The sequence below is a fragment of the Schistocerca piceifrons genome, chromosome X, assembly GCF_021461385.2.
Source record: "Schistocerca piceifrons isolate TAMUIC-IGC-003096 chromosome X, iqSchPice1.1, whole genome shotgun sequence".
Lineage (NCBI taxonomy): Eukaryota > Metazoa > Arthropoda > Insecta > Orthoptera > Acrididae > Schistocerca > Schistocerca piceifrons.
The window spans coordinates 642,552,853-642,573,772 of record NC_060149.1 but is presented as its reverse complement, the minus strand read 5'-3'; the positions used below and the strand labels follow the sequence as shown (position 1 = coordinate 642,573,772).

At 49.3% G+C, this 20,920-nt stretch overlaps 1 pseudogene; it reads right to left on the bottom strand.

The window, feature by feature from the left end:
• Nucleotides 1-20,513: 20,513 nt before the first annotated feature.
• On the bottom strand, nucleotides 20,514-20,631 carry LOC124723367 (annotated as a pseudogene).
• Between the last annotated feature and the right edge of the window lie 289 nt (nucleotides 20,632-20,920).

The window sequence follows — 20,920 nt, the reverse complement described above, 5'->3', positions numbered from 1 at the left end:
TCCTTGAAGGGGCACGGCAGATTTCCTTCCCCATCCCTGAAACAATCCGAGCTTGTGCTCCATCCGTAATGACCACGATGTTGACGGGACGTTAAACCCTAATCTTCCTTCGTTCGTTCATTCGTTCGCTCCCACCTTCCTTCCTCCCTCCCACTGCAAGAGCTAATACACTGAATAGCCAAAGAGACAGGTACACCTGCCTAATATCGTGTAAGGGCCCCACGAGCACGCATAAGTGCCGCAACACGACGTGGCATGGACTCGACTATTGCCTAAAGTAGTGCTGGAGGGAACTAACACCCTGAATCCTGCAGGACTGTCCACAAATCCGTAAGAAAACGAGTGGGTGGAGATCTCTTTTGAACAGCACGTTTCAAGGCATCCCAAATATGCTCAACGATGTTCATGTCCAGGAAGTTCGGTGGCCAGCGGAAGTGTTTAAACTCAAAAGAGTATTCCTGGAGCCACTCTGTAGCAATTCTGGACCTGTGGGGTGTCGCATTGTCCTGCTGAAATTTCCCAAGTCCGTCGGAATGCACAATGAACATGAATGGATGTAGGTGATCAGACAGGATGCTTACGTATGTGTCACCTGTCAGAGTCGTATCTACACACATCAGGGGTCCCATATCATTCCAACTGCTCACGCCCCAAACCATTGCAGAGCCTCCACCAGCTTGAATAGTCCCCTGCTGGGTCAATGGAGTCATGATGTTGTCTCTATACCCGTACACGTCTATCGTTTAGATATAACTTGAAACGAGAATCGTCCAACCAGGCAACATGTTTCCAGTTATCAACAGTCCAATGTCGATGTTCACGGGCCCGGGCAAGGCGTAAAACTTTGTGCCAGTCAGTCGTCAAAGGTACACCAACGCGCCTTCGGCTCTGAAAGCCCGTATCGATGACCTTCCGTTGAATGGTTCGAACGCTGACATTTGTTGATGAGCCAGCATTGAAATCTACAGCAATTTACGAAAGGGTTTCACTTCTGTCATATGGATCGATTCTCTTCACTCGTCGTTGGTCCCGTTCTTCCAGGATCTTTTTCCAGCCGCAGTGATGTTAGGGATTTGATGTTTTACCAGATTCCTGATATTCACGGTACACTCATGAAATGGTCGTTCGGGAAAATTCCCACTTTATCGCTACCTCGGAGATGCTGTGTCCCATCGCTCCCGTTCCGGCTATAACGCCGTGTTCAAACACACTTAAATCTTTATAACCTGTCATTGTAGCAGCGGTAACCGATCTAAAAACTGCACCAGACACTTTTTGTCTCATATAGGCGTTGCTTAACGCAGCGCCGTATTCTGCCTGTTTACGTCTCTCTGTATTGAATACGCACGCCTATACTAGTTTCTTTGGCGTCTCAGTGCAAAAGCCAGGGTCTCCCACTCTCTAATTCCCCTGAGTGCCAAAATGGCGCTCTTCTTGCGATTAAGCTGGACTGTTTGGTTCATCCGCCAACTGTGTGTATCGTATTAAAATTATTGCTGTGCTGACTTACCACTGTTATTGGTGAGTCCTCTTTCTTACCTCTCACCATCAATATTTTCATGAAGTTTTCTAAATGTCCACGAATCATTCGACTTCGCACAGGCATCTACTGCGGCTACTCTAAGGCGACCTCTTGCCGGTTAGCCTTTCAGGTAATCCGTTGCTTCCGTCTGGCAAAGGTTTGTGATTGTGTTCCTATTGCCATAATTTGCCAGGAGCTAGGGGTCCGTTCCTTGAATTTGCGAGTCCTGTTGCCCAGGTCGTAACTTCTGTGGCCTCTTCGGAGATGTTCCTTAAGAAGACTCCTTAGTTTGTGGGTAGCCAGTGCGAGACCTACCGGTGTGGTATTGCTCACAACCACAGCGAGGGTGGCGCTTCAGTTACTTGAATCTCCTTATTAATTGCTGGTATACAGTAATCTTGATCGCAGATGGTCGACTGTGCGGAAGGGATTCTTGGTCATATGTCGTGGCGCCCAGGACACGGGGGCGTTCACTGTAAATGGTTTAAAGACGGCTTCACCCAGGTCGATTTACACGACTGTTGCGGTGAGACCATTAGTGCTGATGCATGAAAAATGACATCAGGTATCAATGACAAAATTTAAAATAATAGCAGACTCCCTGCATTGTGGCAGGAGTTTGCGTTTAGGTGTTTTATATATATATATATATATATATATATATATATATATATATATATATATATATATATATACGTACATTAATGCTCTTATCTACGAAACAAACATATTTGCAGGGTATTTAGAGGAAATTCCGATTGATTCACCACAATGGTGTGCTGAAAGAACCGTTATGAAGCTTACGGAATCCCTCTGGAATGATATATAGGGTCGGTTTGGTGCTGCTCAAAAACCAGGCACAATACTATAGGATGAATGAAAACAAATATGGCCGTTATGGTACCATAAAAGAATAAAAAGCCTTTCCCGTAGCTTAAATGTTGTAACAGTTTCAGAAGAAAGTCACGTAATTTGTTAATTACATTGCTGGAGTCGGACTGAACACCAATGGATGTCTGGCGACTCATTACCACGGCGTTATCTCTCTCTGTAGACGCCGGAAAGACTCGGCAGAAAGAGCCATCGCTAATGTCTTCCTTAGATCTCTTCAAGACGGACTAGTTTGCAGATTAATTAGTTTTACGGTAGCGAACGCTAAACCAGTAACGCCCAAGTCTGTAATTATCTGGGGTAGAAATGTCGGGCTTGGCGGCGCTATTGGCGAATCCCTCGCCTGCGAACACATAAAGGCAGAGGTCGCGGCAGTATTTTTCACGAGGCGACCGGCACGCCTTGTTTCTCGAGCGAAGAGGCGCTCTGAATGCAGTTCGTGATGTTTGGTTAGTAACGGAGTGCTCGCTGATCCTGCTTTCTGCGGCGAGCGCGCAGTTGTTTGTTGGCGGATCTGGCGAGGCGCGTGCAAGGTCAAGGATGCGGTTGGACCGGCGACACGTGTCTCCCAGGGCCCTTCAGTTTCAAATACAGCCTGCACAGCGCAGAATACAGGGCATCAGTGCATGCTCTTTTACTCTATTCAAGGCACAGTAAACGAGTGCAAAAATAGCAATTAGCAGGAAGAACCGGTTGTTTAGCCGAGTCCCAATAAAGACACAAACCAAATAATGTTAATAAATGAAATTAAGGCTTATTAAACACACAGTAACAGGGTTCTTAGTTGCTTTATAACAAGATTCATGCCGAAATTAAAAGCAACCGCTCACGTATAATACGTTGATTCCTTTGCGATGCGTTGCAATAGTTATAACTTACGTATCCATGTGTTCTGTTGATTACTTTTGATGAATGAGAAAGTTCAGCATCGGAAATATGGGATTCATTATGTTAATTACCGTATGTCACATATTTAGATAGCAAGCTGGAGTTGTCACAGAGATTCCTTATTTGGGCGAAGAATTCCGCAAGACGATATTTTGACATTTTTCTTTGTGACTGCTGTCTTCATAAATGAGTCTATGCCCATAAACTAGAATGGAGACCCCTATCTTTTATCGCCACTTTATTATTGCCGAAAATTTTTATTGTTATTACCTTTTTTGTTATTTAATATGAAAATGGGTTTGTCACAGTGGTTCAGATTCATATTTCTAGTTTCTAGGTCCATTACTGTCGACGTATAAAGTTTTGCTAAGGTGTCGCATATTATGACTGAACATTGTATTATTTTAATCTATAATATGATGTGTCACAAATAGGCCTGCAGTGCATATTCTGCGCATATGTAAAACCTTGTCATCCCAATAACGCCTATGATTCTGTAGTTAGAACGAAGTCTCTGCTAATCCTTTCCCCCCAGGAATGCTAGTCCTAGAGCCTCACCGAATGGTGGAAGAGCCACTACGGGATTTGAAAAGGATAGAGAAGGACTAGAAGGCATATTGAAGCTTCAGTTATTTATGTAGGCCTGCTCGGGTGGCGCAGTTGGTAGAGCACTCTCTACGAAATGTGGATATACAAGTTTGGGTCTCTCCACTGTGCTGTTTTAGCTTCCCTGAAAAGATACTTCGACAGAACAAAGTGATGCAATTCCTTAATTTTATACATAGCACCCTCCAACTATGTGAACTGCTGCAAGTGGACGTAACGCTGACTCAACGAATGAACGATAAACAGTAGAGAAATATTGAGCTATACAGTTTTAAAAGTTACCCACAACCTCTCATTGTCCATGAACGATAAGGAAGGAATCATTTCACCAAGTCCAAAAACTGTTCGAATGTTTCCGTGTCAAGTAGAATAAAGCCTCAAACTTTGTGCAATTAATTCCAACATCAGAAGCATCAGCCTACAGTATTAAAAAGACTACGATCCCATGTCAGTGTCACCAAATAGTTTACTTACGACTGAGGGTCACTAGCAGAGCCACTGGTCACATTAGGTTCTAGGCGTAAATGACAGCATGGTAACTCTTTCTCTCTTATACTTATTGCGCCGAGCGGTTAAAGGCGCTACAGTCTGGAACCGCACGACCGCTACAGGTTTAAGTAGTTCTAAGTTCTAGGGGACTTATGACCACAGCAGTTGAGTCCCATAGTGCTCAGCGCCATTTGAACCATATACTTATTGCTTCACTCTCTCTTCAGCGGTCTCTTATAATATTTGAGTCTCAGCGCTTGTAAGTAAGAAACAAAATTTTCTTGTGCATAAACAGTTTCTACATCTACATCTACATCTACATACATACTCCGCAATCCACCATACGGTGTGTGGCGGAGGGTACCTCGTACCACAACTAGCATCTTGTTTATTGTGCCCAATCGAAAGCTACCGTGCTCATCCATCGCAGATTGACAAATTGAGAGTCACATACCTAAAATCTTATCCTTATGACAAAAGCCGGCAGACCGGAAGTAGACTAGTAGGTACCAAAGGGAGCCATCAGATGGATTTTCCAGACAACTTCGACAGGAGCAAGTTTCAAATTTCCAACCGTCTCTCCGGATTTAGATGTTTCGCTGTTTCATTAAATTCCTGTTGACGAATTGCGGGTCGGTTCCTATGAGAAGGCTAAGCTATCTTATCCTTCTAAAATTCGACCAACTGCTCTGTCTCTAATGACCTAGTGATGAGCGAAATGCCCCTTTTTTTTGCTTCCTTCATTCTTGCCATTCTAATCGAGGTGTCACTATCCAGAGGATGAAATCAAGTTCAAAAAATTTTACGCTACATCTTCAATTTCCTGTTGCCTTCATTGGTAATAAAAACTTCAGTTTTATACTAGCTGTATTCGAAACGAAAATACTGACAACGCTTGCTACGTTGTGTGGAAAGGCAATTTTGTCCTGTCTCCAGAAGGAAACCCCTGTCCCGAAATTCATAGTTTCGATACTGTGGAGCATCGAAGTATGAGAACGACGGCGTCGCTCTGTGTTCGGATTTGGTTTGCCAGCCCAATTAGTTGTGCAACCTACGAGTACTAGTCGTCAGTAAAATAGATTCACGGAATAGCACTCTTGCCCAAGCGCTGCATCCTCCCGTAATCATTTGTTCTTGTCAAATTTTTTGTTCTGTTATGTACCTGTGGAGTAACGTTGTTGACAGCATAATGGCATACACTCCCTTTGCTGATAACAGCAATGTTGTAGCCACTAAGGAAATAGGAAAACTCCTGGCAAAGAAATCAAATGAACCCTCAATGAAGTTTACAATTAAAGACATACCCGGAAAAATTGGCTAACCCTCAAATGTAAAAGCTTAGAGGTAAGTGTTGCCATCTGTTGCTTGGTACGGGAACTATCAGAATTGACATTGGTCTCACCCATAAATATCACATTAGGATGTGATTCTTGAGTTTCTCCCGGCGTATTTGATAATCAAAATATCCACGGGTATGCTGCCGGTCTATAGTGTCCAACGGGCACAATATTTCGGCGATCAAACATGTCGCCATCATCAGGTGAACTGACGGACTGAGCTCCTGTGAACGTGCCGGCACGGAGACCCGTACGCTATGGCTGCTCAGAGGGAACTGGGTTCGGTCGCGGCGGCGGCCGATTTAAATACCCTCCGCCCGCGGCGCGCTCCCTCCGCCGTCCGCGCCCAGCGCCACGGTCGCGGGGTGGAACAGATTGCGACGGCGTCTGAGATGACGTCGGTGTGATGGCTCTGTCCGCCGTGGTCGTCACAACTATACGTCTGCTCGATTTACTCTTGATTAACCCGATCGCTGGTTCCCAAGCCTTGCTAAGATTATAGCCACAGTCACGGTTTATGAGGTCGTCATTGGTGCGAATTTCGATGGCCTCTCTAACAACGCTGTCCCAGTATCTCGACGTCTGTACCAGAATCCTCGTGCGGTCATACTCCATGGCGTTATTTTCCGACAAACAATGTTCAGCGACCGCCGACTTGCTCGGATACATCAGTCGAGTGTGCCTCTGGTGTTCACGGCATCGATCCTCGACGGTACGCATCGTCTGACCAATATACGACTTGCCACATTGACACGAAGTCTGGTACACGCCGGCCTTCCTCAAACCGAGGTCATCTTTGGCGCTCCCCACCAGTGCACGAGTTTTATTTGGAGGACAAAACACAGTTCCGACCCGGTGTTTCTTCAGAATGCGGGCGATTTTCCCGAGAGTGCGCCTGTGTATGGAATAAATGCAGTGCCTACCTCCTCCCTCGTGACTTCATCCATCTCAACAGGTTGTGCTGCAGTGGTTGGGCGGAGAGCACGTTGAATCTGCCACTCTGAGTACCCATTTTTTCGAAATACAGTTCTCAGATGTTCCAATTCCTGGGGTAGACTCTCTGCGTCAGAGATAGTGCGCGCCCTATGTACTAGAGTTTTAAGTACCCCATTCCTCTGTGAAGGGTGGTGGCAGCTGTCTGCATGCAAATACAGATCAGTGTGCGTAGCCTTCCGATACACCCCATGACCTAGGGTGCCGTCAGCCCTTCTCTTGACCAAGACGTCAAGGAAAGGTAATTTACCCTCCGTTTCAGTCTCCATAGTGAATTTGATGTTGGGGTGTATGGAGTTTAGATGTTTAAGGAAGTCAAGGAGTTTATCCACACCATGTGGCCAGATGACGAACGTGTCGTCCACGTAACGGAAAAAGCAAGTAGGTTTCCATACGGATGACGACAGGGCTTCCTCCTCGAAGTTCTCCATGTACAAATTCGCTACCACCGGAGAGAGTGGGCTACCCATGGCGACTCCCTCCGTTTGTTCGTAGTATTCTCCATTAAAAAGAAAATACGTGGAAGTCAAGACATGCCTAAAAAGTTCAGTGGTCTTCTCGTCAAACTTCTGACTAATCAATTCTAGTGACTCTCGCAGGGGTACCCTCGTAAACAAGGAAACGACGTCAAAACTCACCATGATATCTGACTCATCCAACCTGAAGATATCAAGGCGTTTAACAAAATCCACGGAATTACGGATGTGATGAGGGCATTTACCCACATAAGGACTTAATATTCCCGTCAGGTATTTGGCCAACAAATATGTAGGTGCCCTGATGTTGCTGACAATGGGGCGTAATGGTACCCCCTCTTTGTGAACCTTCGGGAGTCCATATAGTCTAGGCGGTACCGGACCTTGGGGTAACAATTTCTTAGCGTCACCCTCCGGTAAATCTGCGTCCTTGAGAAGCGCCCTCGTCTTGTTCTCCACCTTCTTTGTAGGGTCAACGCTGATCTTCCGGTAGGAATCGTCATTTAGCAGGCTCTGCACCTTATCAGTGTAGTCCTTATGGGAGACAACAACTGTAGCATTGCCTTTGTCAGCCGGTAAGACAACAATTTCAGAGCGCTCCCTCAGATCACGAATGGCCGCCCTCTCTTTACTGCTGATATTTGACTTCATCGGCTTGGATTTCGTCAACGCACGACAAGTTTCACGACGTATTTCCTCGGCTGATTCTGGCGGAAGTCGAGCTGCAACCTGTTCAACAGCACTAACAATTTCTGCGACCGGAGTGAACTTGGGGGTGGGAGCGAAGTTGAGACCTTTCTGCAAAACCGAGACCGCATCATCACTCAACACCATGCCACTCAAATTGATGACAGTCTTGCACGGAACCTGCAGGGATGGTTTGTCAAGGAGACGTGAGAACTTAGCTGTTTGACGTCCTGTAGCCTTCTTATGGGCGGAATCAGCTGACACCCAGGTGACACCATCAATCCAATCCCAGGAACAAGAAGTGAACTTACTAGCCAGTTGCAAATTTAGTTTGAGTAATTCCTGTGAGATAAACTCAAGGCTCCGGCGGGTGAATTGCACTCTCTCACGTACCAATGCGAGGCTGGCTCGTTTCTTGATTCTCTTAGCTGCTGCAGAATCGATGTGATGCATAACCTTAGCAAAATTTGGAACAACATTCTCGGAACGACATCTCTTAAGAAAGGCAAGAGTACTTAGCAAACGACATCTACGGTGGCGCAACTTTTCAAATTTCTTCATGCTGCGATACATCTCCTCCCCGTAAAGGTGTATGATGTGATTCTTGAGTTTCTCCCGGCATATTTGATAATCAAAATATCCACGGGTATGCTGCCGGTCTATAGTGTCCAACGGGCACAATATTTCGGCGATCAAACATGTCGCCATCATCAGGTGAACTGACGGACTGAGCTCCTGTGAACGTGCCGGCACGGAGACCCGTACGCTATGGCTGCTCAGAGGGAACTGGGTTCGGTCGCGGCGGCGGCCGATTTAAATACCCTCCGCCCGCGGCGCGCTCCCTCCGCCGTCCGCGGCCAGGAATTGGAACATCTGAGAACTGTATTTCGAAAAAATGGGTACTCAGAGTGGCAGATTCAACGTGCTCTCCGCCCAACCACTGCAGCACAACCTGTTGAGATGGATGAAGTCACGAGGGAGGAGGTAGGCACTGCATTTATTCCATACACAGGCGCACTCTCGGGAAAATCGCCCGCATTCTGAAGAAACACCGGGTCGGAACTGTGTTTTGTCCTCCAAATAAAACTCGTGCACTGGTGGGGAGCGCCAAAGATGACCTCGGTTTGAGGAAGGCCGGCGTGTACCAGATTCCGTGTCAATGTGGCAAGTCGTATATTGGTCAGACGATGCGTATCGTCGAGGATCGATGCCGTGAACACCAGAGGCACACTCGACTGATGTATCCGAGCAAGTCGGCGGTCGCTGAACATTGTTTGTCGGAAAATCACGCCATGGAGAATGACCGCACGAGGATTCTGGTACAGACGTCGAGATACTGGGACAGCGTTGTTAGAGAGGCCATCGAAATTCGCACCAATGACGACCTCATAAACCGTGACTATGGCTATAATCTTAGCAAGGCTTGGGAACCAGCGATCGGGTTAATCAAGAGTAAATCGAGCAGACGTATAGTTGTGACGACCACGACGGACAGAGCCATCACACCGACGTCATCTCAGACGCCGTCGCAATCTGTTCCACCCCGCGACCGTGGCGCTGGGCGCGGACGGCGGAGGGAGCGCGCCGCGGGCGGAGGGTATTTAAATCGGCCGCCGCCGCGACCGAACCCAGTTCCCTCTGAGCAGCCATAGCGTACGGGTCTCCGTGCCGGCACGTTCACAGGAGCTCAGTCCGTCAGTTCACCTGATGATGGCGACATGTTTGATCGCCGAAATATTGTGCCCGTTGGACACTATAGACCGGCAGCATACCCGTGGATATTTTGATTATCAAATATGCCGGGAGAAACTCAAGAATCACATCATACACCTTTACGGGGAGGAGATGTATCGCAGCATGAAGAAATTTGAAAAGTTGCGCCACCGTAGATGTCGTTTGCTAAGTACTCTTGCCTTTCTTAAGAGATGTCGTTCCGAGAATGTTGTTCCAAATTTTGCTAAGGTTATGCATCACATCGATTCTGCAGCAGCTAAGAGAATCAAGAAACGAGCCAGCCTCGCATTGGTACGTGAGAGAGTGCAATTCACCCGCCGGAGCCTTGAGTTTATCTCACAGGAATTACTCAAACTAAATTTGCAACTGGCTAGTAAGTTCACTTCTTGTTCCTGGGATTGGATTGATGGTGTCACCTGGGTGTCAGCTGATTCCGCCCATAAGAAGGCTACAGGACGTCAAACAGCTAAGTTCTCACGTCTCCTTGACAAACCATCCCTGCAGGTTCCGTGCAAGACTGTCATCAATTTGAGTGGCATGGTGTTGAGTGATGATGCGGTCTCGGTTTTGCAGAAAGGTCTCAACTTCGCTCCCACCCCCAAGTTCACTCCGGTCGCAGAAATTGTTAGTGCTGTTGAACAGGCTGCAGCTCGACTTCCGCCAGAATCAGCCGAGGAAATACGTCGTGAAACTTGTCGTGCGTTGACGAAATCCAAGCCGATGAAGTCAAATATCAGCAGTAAAGAGAGGGCGGCCATTCGTGATCTGAGGGAGCGCTCTGAAATTGTTGTCTTACCGGCTGACAAAGGCAATGCTACAGTTGTTGTCTCCCATAAGGACTACACTGATAAGGTGCAGAGCCTGCTAAATGACGATTCCTACCGGAAGATCAGCGTTGACCCTACAAAGAAGGTGGAGAACAAGACGAGGGCGCTTCTCAAGGACGCAGATTTACCGGAGGGTGACGCTAAGAAATTGTTACCCCAAGGTCCGGTACCGCCTAGACTATATGGACTCCCGAAGGTTCACAAAGAGGGGGTACCATTACGCCCCATTGTCAGCAACATCAGGGCACCTACATATTTGTTGGCCAAATACCTGACGGGAATATTAAGTCCTTATGTGGGTAAATGCCCTCATCACATCCGTAATTCCGTGGATTTTGTTAAACGCCTTGATATCTTCAGGTTGGATGAGTCAGATATCATGGTGAGTTTTGACGTCGTTTCCTTGTTTACGAGGGTACCCCTGCGAGAGTCACTAGAATTGATTAGTCAGAAGTTTGACGAGAAGACCACTGAACTTTTTAGGCATGTCTTGACTTCCACGTATTTTCTTTTTAATGGAGAATACTACGAACAAACGGAGGGAGTCGCCATGGGTAGCCCACTCTCTCCGGTGGTAGCGAATTTGTACATGGAGAACTTCGAGGAGGAAGCCCTGTCGTCATCCGTATGGAAACCTACTTGCTTTTTCCGTTACGTGGACGACACGTTCGTCATCTGGCCACATGGTGTGGATAAACTCCTTGACTTCCTTAAACATCTAAACTCCATACACCCCAACATCAAATTCACTATGGAGACTGAAACGGAGGGTAAATTACCTTTCCTTGACGTCTTGGTCAAGAGAAGGGCTGACGGCACCCTAGGTCATGGGGTGTATCGGAAGGCTACGCACACTGATCTGTATTTGCATGCAGACAGCTGCCACCACCCTTCACAGAGGAATGGGGTACTTAAAACTCTAGTACATAGGGCGCGCACTATCTCTGACGCAGAGAGTCTACCCCAGGAATTGGAACATCTGAGAACTGTATTTCGAAAAAATGGGTACTCAGAGTGGCAGATTCAACGTGCTCACCGCCCAACCACTGCAGCACAACCTGTTGAGATGGATGAAGTCACGAGGGAGGAGGTAGGCACTGCATTTATTCCATACACAGGCGCACTCTCGGGAAAATCGCCCGCATTCTGAAGAAACACCGGGTCGGAACTGTGTTTTGTCCTCCAAATAAAACTCGTGCACTGGTGGGGAGCGCCAAAGATGACCTCGGTTTGAGGAAGGCCGGCGTGTACCAGACTTCGTGTCAATGTGGCAAGTCGTATATTGGTCAGACGATGCGTACCGTCGAGGATCGATGCCGTGAACACCAGAGGCACACTCGACTGATGTATCCGAGCAAGTCGGCGGTCGCTGAACATTGTTTGTCGGAAAATAACGCCATGGAGTATGACCGCACGAGGATTCTGGTACAGACGTCGAGATACTGGGACAGCGTTGTTAGAGAGGCCATCGAAATTCGCACCAATGACGACCTCATAAACCGTGACTGTGGCTATAATCTTAGCAAGGCTTGGGAACCAGCGATCGGGTTAATCAAGAGTAAATCGAGCAGACGTATAGTTGTGACGACCACGGCGGACAGAGCCATCACACCGACGTCATCTCAGACGCCGTCGCAATCTGTTCCACCCCGCGACCGTGGCGCTGGGCGCGGACGGCGGAGGGAGCGCGCCGCGGGCGGAGGGTATTTAAATCGGCCGCCGCCGCGACCGAACCCCACAGAGTCGACGACGACGACGGAGTCGCTGAGATGTGCAGCCGCGAGAAGGACGTACCTGCGCCTGCTAGCGACGCGAAGGGTGTGGCAGATCGCCGCTCGGCCGCGCTTGCGCTGTCGACGGCCCCATCTGGCCCCCCACCTATGACGACCACTGCTACGGCTATGGATTTGACGGACACTGCTACGGAAACGTTGAAGACTGCGCTGTCTGCTCCGCTGCCCGATTCTGACGATGAGAGCACTGCCGCCCCTCGGCCACGCGGACGCAGCGGGAAACAGAAGAGGAGGGCACCAGCTGCGACGGCTGCTGCTCGCAGCTCGCCGATCGAGAAGAGAGCCAAGCAAGACTTCGCCCCTGACGCTGACGGTTTCGTCCCGGCCCGGCGCACTGCAAGACGCATGCTGTCATCGACGACGCCACCAACTGTCGTCGCCAACTTCTTCGATGCGCTCGAGGACGCGCCGGACCCGCCGCCGAGCAATCCTGCGCCGAAGACAGACTCCCATCTTCCGCCGGTGGTTCTTCAGTTTCGGCCGCCCTATGGAGAACTGCAGAAGCTGTTGCGCAGCTGGACAACGGCCGTGTACACCGTGAAGCCTGCGGGGCGAGACCTATACAAGGTCACACTACGCACTGCTGATGACTATCGCCGGGTCACCCAGGAGGCGTCTGAGCGTGGTATCCCTTTCTATACCCACGCCTCCGCACCTGACAAGGTCCTGAAGATCGTATTTCGCGACCTTCCGTTCAACATGGAAGCCGATCACCTGCATCGAGAACTCGCAGACCTGGGCTTCTACATACGGGCAGTTGTGAAGATGAAGTCGCCAAAATCACGCGAAGATATGCCGCTCTTCCTGGTTGTCTGCTCTGACACCGTGGAGAACCGCAAACTCTACCAATTGACGCGGGTCGCCGACGTTCCGGTCCAGACCGAAGATCTTCGTTCCCGGAGAGGCCCTGTGCAGTGCTTTCGCTGCCAGGGAATCAACCACGTCGCGCGCCACTGTTCTATGCCGGACAGATGCGTTAAATGCGCCGGCGCCCATGCAGGAAGTGCGTGCCCCCGTCCGCCCTCCGAGAAGCCTACATGTGCACTCTGTGGCGGTGCTCATGTGGCCAGTTATCGTGGGTGTGAGGTATGGAAGCGTGCCATTGCTCGCCAGCGTGGCCAAACACCAGCGCCACATCAGCAGAAGCTCGCAACGAGACGGCCAGGCGTATCTTTCGCGGCGGCAACGTCAGGGACGTCCTCCGCCGCCCCGGCTACGTCGGTTCCTGCTCCCGCCGCATCCGAGGCCGTACCGACACCGGAGGCTCCTGCGCCTCCACCACCGCAGCCAGTGGCGGTACCGGGTACTGCCTCTCCCGGGCCGTCGGCCGGACCGCGCCCCACCAACCGCCGGCGCGGGGGTCACCGCCCAGTGGGTACCCAACGCTCAGCACCGTCCGTCGAGCAGCCCCAGGTGGACTCTCACAGCGAAGCAGCCACGCCCCCCCTTTCCTGCGCCGGGGCCGCGCCGGCTGTCTCCACCGCTGACCTGGCCAACCTCGTCGCGCAGCTCACAGCCCTGGTGACCAGTGCTACGAAGTTGATTGAAGTCTTGTCGCAGCAACTCACCGCTGCAGTGCCGATGGCCTCTCCGGCCCCAACCGCTGCCAACACTCAACAGCCGCACCATGGGCAGCGTTAGAGGGCTCACGGTCGTCGCGTGGAATGCCAACGGCGTCCGCACCCAAGCTGGCGAACTTCGCCAATTTCTCCGCGATGAAGCCGTCGACGTCTGCCTTATCAATGAAACACACCTGAAGCCTGGGGTAGACGTCAGGGCGGCCAACTACTCAAGCTATCGCACCGATCGACTGACGGCGGGTGGGGGGACAGCCGTCTACGTCCGCAATGGCATACGTCACCATGTGATACAACTTCCACCACTGGCGACGCTGGAGGCCACTGGTGTCGTTGTTCACACCTCGGCGGGCGCCATCACGTTCGTCGCGGCCTATCGGCCGCCGTCTCGTCCCCTGGACCCTGCTGACATCGATGCTCTGCTTTCCTTGAGGGGGCCAGTGTTCGTCGCCGGGGACTTCAATAGCAAACACGTCTCCTGGAACTCCAGGATCACCAACGCCGCTGGCCGCTGCCTGCTCCGGATAGCGGAACGTCACCATGCGCTTGTGGTGGGGCCGTACGACCCGACCATTTTCCCTGCTCGTGGCCTCCCAGATATAATTGACATCGCAGTCGTCAAGGGTATCCCTCATCAGATCACCGCCACGACGCGGACTGCACTGTCGTCGGATCATGTCCCTGTGGTTTTTGACATCGACCTAGACGCCCTCCAGCAGCCCAGGCGCGGTATCTCACTTGCTGGCATCGACTGGGACAGGTTTCAAGAAGCCGTGACGCACTCACTAGCCGCCGCACCGCCCCCTGCGGAAGTTGGAGCGGACGAAGCACTTTTGCACTTCGCGGCAACCACGATCGACGCTGCCACCATAGCGACGCCGCCCCGACCACGCCCCCCGCCTGACTACTCCCGACAGCTGCCGCCGGACATCCTTGCGGCCATCACTGAGAAGAACCGGGTCTACCGGGAGTGGCAGAGGACGCGAAATGCCAACACCAAGCGCCTCCTCAACAGGATGCGTCGGGACATCCGGGCCGCCATTGACGATCATCGCAATCGCGACTGGAATAACAAGGTCGCCGCCCTTTGTCTTGAAGATGGCACAGCCTGGCAGATGACGAAGCGTTTCCTACGCCGCACGCAACGTATCCCCCCGCTGCTGGTCCAAGGTCAGGCTGTCTGCGAACCAGCTGCGAAGGCTGATGCTCTTGCTGACGTCTTTGAGGCGGCGTTTACGCCTCTCGAAGACCCGACTGACGCTGTCACCGACGACCTGGTTGCTGACCGGCTCCCACGCTACCTGGAGGCGCGTGACGACGATGACGTCATTGAAGAGACAACGGCGGAGGAGGTGTCGACCATCCTGCGTGCCCTGCACCCCAGGAAAGCTGCCGGCCCAGACGAAGTTTCCAACGCCCTGCTCCGGAAGTTGCCGCCCGTGGCTGTCACTCATCTTGCTGACGTCTTTAATGTCATCCTCCGGTCCTGCAGCTTTCCTCAGTCCTGGAAGCATGCGGAAATCGTGGCGATTCCGAAGATGGGGAAGGATCTGCGGCAGCCCGTGAACTACAGACCTATTAGTCTCCTGCCGGCCGTCTCTAAGGTCTTTGAGAGGGTGTACATCAGGCGGCTGCAGCGCCACGTCGACGAGGAAGGCCTCCTGCCCGAAGAGCAGTTCGGATTTCGCAGGGGCCACTCAGCCGTTCATCAACTCCTTCGGTTAGTGGAAGATGCGTTCGTCGCCCTCGAGCAGCGCGAGTTCTTCGGCGCGGTGTTCCTGGACGTGTCGCGTGCTTTCGACAGCGTGTGGCACCGCGGCCTCTTGTTCAAGCTTTTTGAACTTGGGGTCCCGACGTCGCACGTGCGTCTCATCGCTTCCTATCTTGCTGATAGAACCTTCCATGTGCGGGCCGCGCAGGGCTTGTCCTCCGTCCGCCACATCAACGCCGGGGTGCCGCAGGGCTCGGTCTTGGGGCCACTCCTGTACTCGCTGTACACGTCTGATGCGCCGAAAATCGACCGTGTGCAGCTCGCCCTGTACGCGGATGACACGGCTCTCTACACTCGGAGCCTCAATGCCGCTGTCATGCGCCGCCGTCTGCAGCTCGCCGTTGACACCCTGGCAGCCTGGGCAGTCAAGTGGCGTCTCCTATTCAATGGTGCCAAGACTCAGTTCCTGATCGTCACCAGGCGACTCGTTCCTGCAGGTTTGCAGCCGCTCGCTGTCGGTGGCAGCCCTGTCCCGTGGCGCCCAACGGCGCATTACCTCGGCGTCACCATTGACCGCCGACTCACGTGGGCTCCTCACATTCGCGACGTGAAGGCCAAAGTGCGGAACAGGCTCCGCACCCTGTACCCTTTGCTGAACCCTGGTTCCCAACTACCACCGCGGCTGGGCATCACCCTGTACAAGGCGCTGCTCCGTCCTGTACTCCAATACGCCGCCGTCGTCTGGGGGAACGCCGCCGACACGAACCTGAAGAAGCTGGAGACTCTGCAGAATCGCATCCTTCGGCTGGCCTTACACCTGCCTTACGATTTTCCCACTGCTCATCTTCACGACGTCGCGGAAGTACCTCTACTCCGTGACCTCTTCCAGACGACCGCCCGCACCTTTTACGACAGTGCTGGTCGGTCGCACAACGCCCAAATCCGGACGCTGGGCCACAAATTGCAACGCAGCGTCACCACCCGCTGGCCACACCTGCTAGCTATGTAGCTGGCTCTGCCGAACTGTGCTGAGGAGACACCCAAGAAGACATCCCACATGTGAAGACGCAACATCAGCATGCATGGGAGGCAAAGCATTAACTGCTGCGAACTCCATCACACATCGGAGGAAAAGTATCTCCGTGCAGATCCATGCGATGCGATGCGACCGAACCCAGTTCCCTCTGAGCAGCCATAGCGTACGGGTCTCCGTGCCGGCACGTTCACAGGAGCTCAGTCCGTCAGTTCACCTGATGATGGCGACATGTTTGATCGCCGAAATATTGTGCCCGTTGGACACTATAGGCCGGCAGCATACCCGTGGATATTTTGATTATCACATTAAGATATTTAGGGAGGAGATCAATGTTAATTTTGATAGTTCACGAATCCAGCAACAGATGGCAACATTTACCTTTAAGTTTTTACATTAGAGGATTAGTCCGTTTTTCCACGTATGTCTTCAATTGGTCAGTACATTCAGTTCATAATCATGGAATTCTTTTCTGCGAAGTACATAAAATATAAACTTAGTCTTAAAACTAGAGAAAAGGGCTGTAAGAAAATTAAGCAAAAATAGTTATCAGGCTAACTGCAAAGATCTGTTGAAAACGCTGGAGATGTTAACTACACTCTGTGAGTACATTTACCAATTAGTTGGTCATATCAAAAGAAACATTGATAATTACTGCATAAACAGCTCTATTACTGACCAGGAATCAAGATCTAGAGTCAACATATATTCACCAAGAAACAATAAACACAAAACTCAAAATAGTGTTTTCTAGCAAAAAATAAAACTTTACAATAAATTGTCCAAGGATATTAAAGAGTTTATCTTAAGCAATACATTCTCTCCTGTGAAGGATTACTTACATAATACACAGCAAGGTGCTGCGACCAGGCGAAACTACTTTTCGTCCGGTCGTAACTGTAGGGTTATTGATAGCTCTAGGAGAAAGCTCATCAAACTAGAACACAAGAAATACTAGTTCACTTTATTACATAAATGAATAAGAGATTTACTTAACTTTGCCACACTTCTGTGCCACACGAGTGCTGGATAATTTACAACTGTCATTGACTGTGAAAGCTTCACTTGATGCACTAAGTAACACACTGTTCTCTTGAGGTACAATGTTCTACATTTACAGCAGTATAAGTTCATCTGAAACTTCAGCAACTCGTTGGTCCTACACTATGATACTGACTCCTGCAGATGATGTCACAAACTGGCTGAGCACTTGCATGCTCGACACTGTATTGACCTCAGCGTCAGGGCGCTGCTATCTGACAAGGGAACCTCCACATCGCACCCCCCTCAGATTTAGTTATAAGTTGGCACAGTGGATAGGCCTTGACAAACTGAACACAGATCAATTGAGAAAACAGGACGAAGTTGTGTGGAACTGTGAAAAAATAAGCAAAATATACAAACCGAGTAGTCTATGGGCCATATAGGCAACATCATGGAGCCTGGCAGCGCAGCAGCGTCGTGGTCCCGTGGTAGCGTGAGCAGCTGCGGTAGGAGAAGTCCTTGGTTCAAGTTTTCCCTAGAGTGAAAATTTTACTTTCTTTATCTTTGCATAGTTATTATCTGTCCGTTCGTTCATTGACGTCTCTGTTCACTGTGATAAGTTTAGTGTCTGTGTTTTGCGATTGCATCGCAAAACCGTGCGATTAGTAGACGAAAGGACGTGCCTCTCCAATGGGAACCGAAAACATTTGATCGCAAGGTCATAGGTCAACCGATTCCTCCACAGGAAAACACATCTGATATATTCTATACGACACTTGTGACGGCATGTGCGTCACATGACAGGAATATGTTGTCGACCAACCTAACTTGTACACTTGGCGAATGGGTAAAAAGATTCTTCTACCTTGCCCGATTTACGTTTTGTTGTTAATGTGATAATCACTCCCAAAAAAAGTGATGGAAACATAAGAGTTTGTCACATATACTGAAAATAAAAAATTAAACCTTTCACTAGATGGAAGATTTGAACCAAGGTCCTTTCGTTCCGCAGCTACTCACATTACCACGAAACCACGACGCTCCTGCGCTTCGAGTGTCCTTGATGTTGCCTATCTTCCGTGAACTACTCAGTTTGTATATTTTGCTTATTTTTCACAGTTCCACACAACTTCTTCCTGTTTTCTCAATTGATCTGTGTTCAGTTTTTCAAGACCTATCCACTGTGCCAACTTATAACTAAATCTGAGTGGGGTGCGATGGGGAGGTTCCCTTGTGAGAGAGAGGCGTGATTTTCTGTAGTGCCTCCCAACGGTTGTTGTTGATTGCAGCAAACTCTCACTAATGTCTGCGGTATCTATTCGCCATCCCGACTTCGCCGTGGCACTATTCTCTGGAGAATAATACGAAACAAGGGTTTTCTAACAATGTAATATAATTAAATAATAATAATAATAATAATAATAATAATAATAAAGCATGGCTCTCATTTCACACCACTCTATTTTCCTTTCTGGTAAACCTTAGACCAAAGTTCCACAGTGGACATTAATAGCATCTGATCCTTTTTATGAACTCTAGTTTTCACTGATTGTGGAGGGAAGATGACTGTTTCCAAGAAAACAAATGGTAAGTTGCTGTACAGAACATGGAAACCAAGCCCTGTCGCCAAAGTCCTGCTGTCAGCTTATAGTCTTATTAGTACTAGGTTATGTAATAAAGCGTGTATACTGTGTATAATGTGTATGATAATTGGTACTGAGATATAAATGAACAGTGTAGCACAATATTTATCAGTTACTAATTAACTTCTTTGCAGAACATATTGTACATTAGGAATAAACCGAACGTTGCGCTGTTTTATACAGATTGACTTTTTTTATTCAAGAGGATGGAGTCTGCAATCTCCATCTAGCCACCCTAATTTGGTTTTCTGTGGTTTTCAAAAAAAATGTTCAAATGTGTGTGAAATCTTATGGGACTTAACTGCTAAGGTCATCAGTCCCTAAGCTTACACACTGCTTAACCTAAATTATCCTAAGGACAAACACACACACCCATGCCCGAGGGAGGACTCGAACCTCCGCCGGGATCAGCCACAGAGATGATGTGGTTTTCCTAAATTACATCAGGTAAATGTTGGGGTGATTCTTACTATAAGGCCCCGATAGACTACCTGTCACATCCTTGTAAAAGTAACATGTAGATATGTAAAATCTCTATATATCAATTACGGTTGCTTTTATTCTTAAACTGTAATGCCAAGGTATCTCAAATACTCTTCTAAAAGTGATCCACGGATGAATATAACTTCTCCTATTACTACCACCAGTACACAAGTATCAATATGCTGCTTGCTTCTGGCAAAGTTGATGGCAATTCCACTGCTGCAGCACGATTGTATGCATAAGTTTCCCAAAAAGAGATACTGCGCGATATTCGACGTCCGCAACAAATGAGACATGATTACGAGACACATAAAAGCAAATAGGTGCTGTATTTTCTGTCTAGAATATTCCCGAAGTTGTAGTGTGTACGTACTAAAAAGGGCATTTTTGTCCTTGTTACATTTCCTTGCACGTATAGCAACACTCAAAGATCTTGAGAAATTTACTGTACGTATGGTACACCTTCAGAAGTGTCTTTATTTTACAGGTCGGTCTTGATCACATAATTTTTTTTTTCTTTTACATTTCATTATGATTAGTTTCGGCTACTGCCATCTTCAGATCTATTACAAAAACTAAAACAGTGTGTAACCAACTAAATTAGTTTGCTGACGCTTAAAGTCCTGGTGCTACTTAAAAATACTCCGTCTTCAGGCCACAAGTGGCCTACCGGAACCATCCGACCGCCGTGTCATCCTCAAGGAGGATGAGGATAGGAGGGGCGTGGGGTCAGCACACTGCTCTCCCGGTCGTTATGATGGTATTCTGGACCGGAGCCGCTACTATTCGGTCGAGTAGCTCCTCAATTGGCATCACGAGGCTGAGTGCACCCCGAAAAATTGCAACAGCGCATGGCGGCCTGGTTGGTCACCCATCCAAGTGCCGAACACGCCCGACAGCGCTTAACTTCGGTGATCTCACGGGAACCGGTGTATCCACTGCGGCAAGGCCGTTGCCCCCCCTGGTGCTACATAAGAAAGATAAAATGTTTACATGATTAACAGCCATGTATACCAGCCATACATACCATAAAATTTTCTGATGTAGTATCAACGTCAAACTGAACATGTAGGTGCGTAATATGTGCTGGTGATGATCAGAATGTGTCTGGTATTTATGCAAGGAAACTAAGGCCAGCAGAGGGAACTATAGCTAGGCTACATGATTAACCAGTATTGCAATTGTAATGGTTAAAAAAAAAGTTCAAATGTGTGTGAAATCTTATGGGACTTAGCTGCTAAGGTCA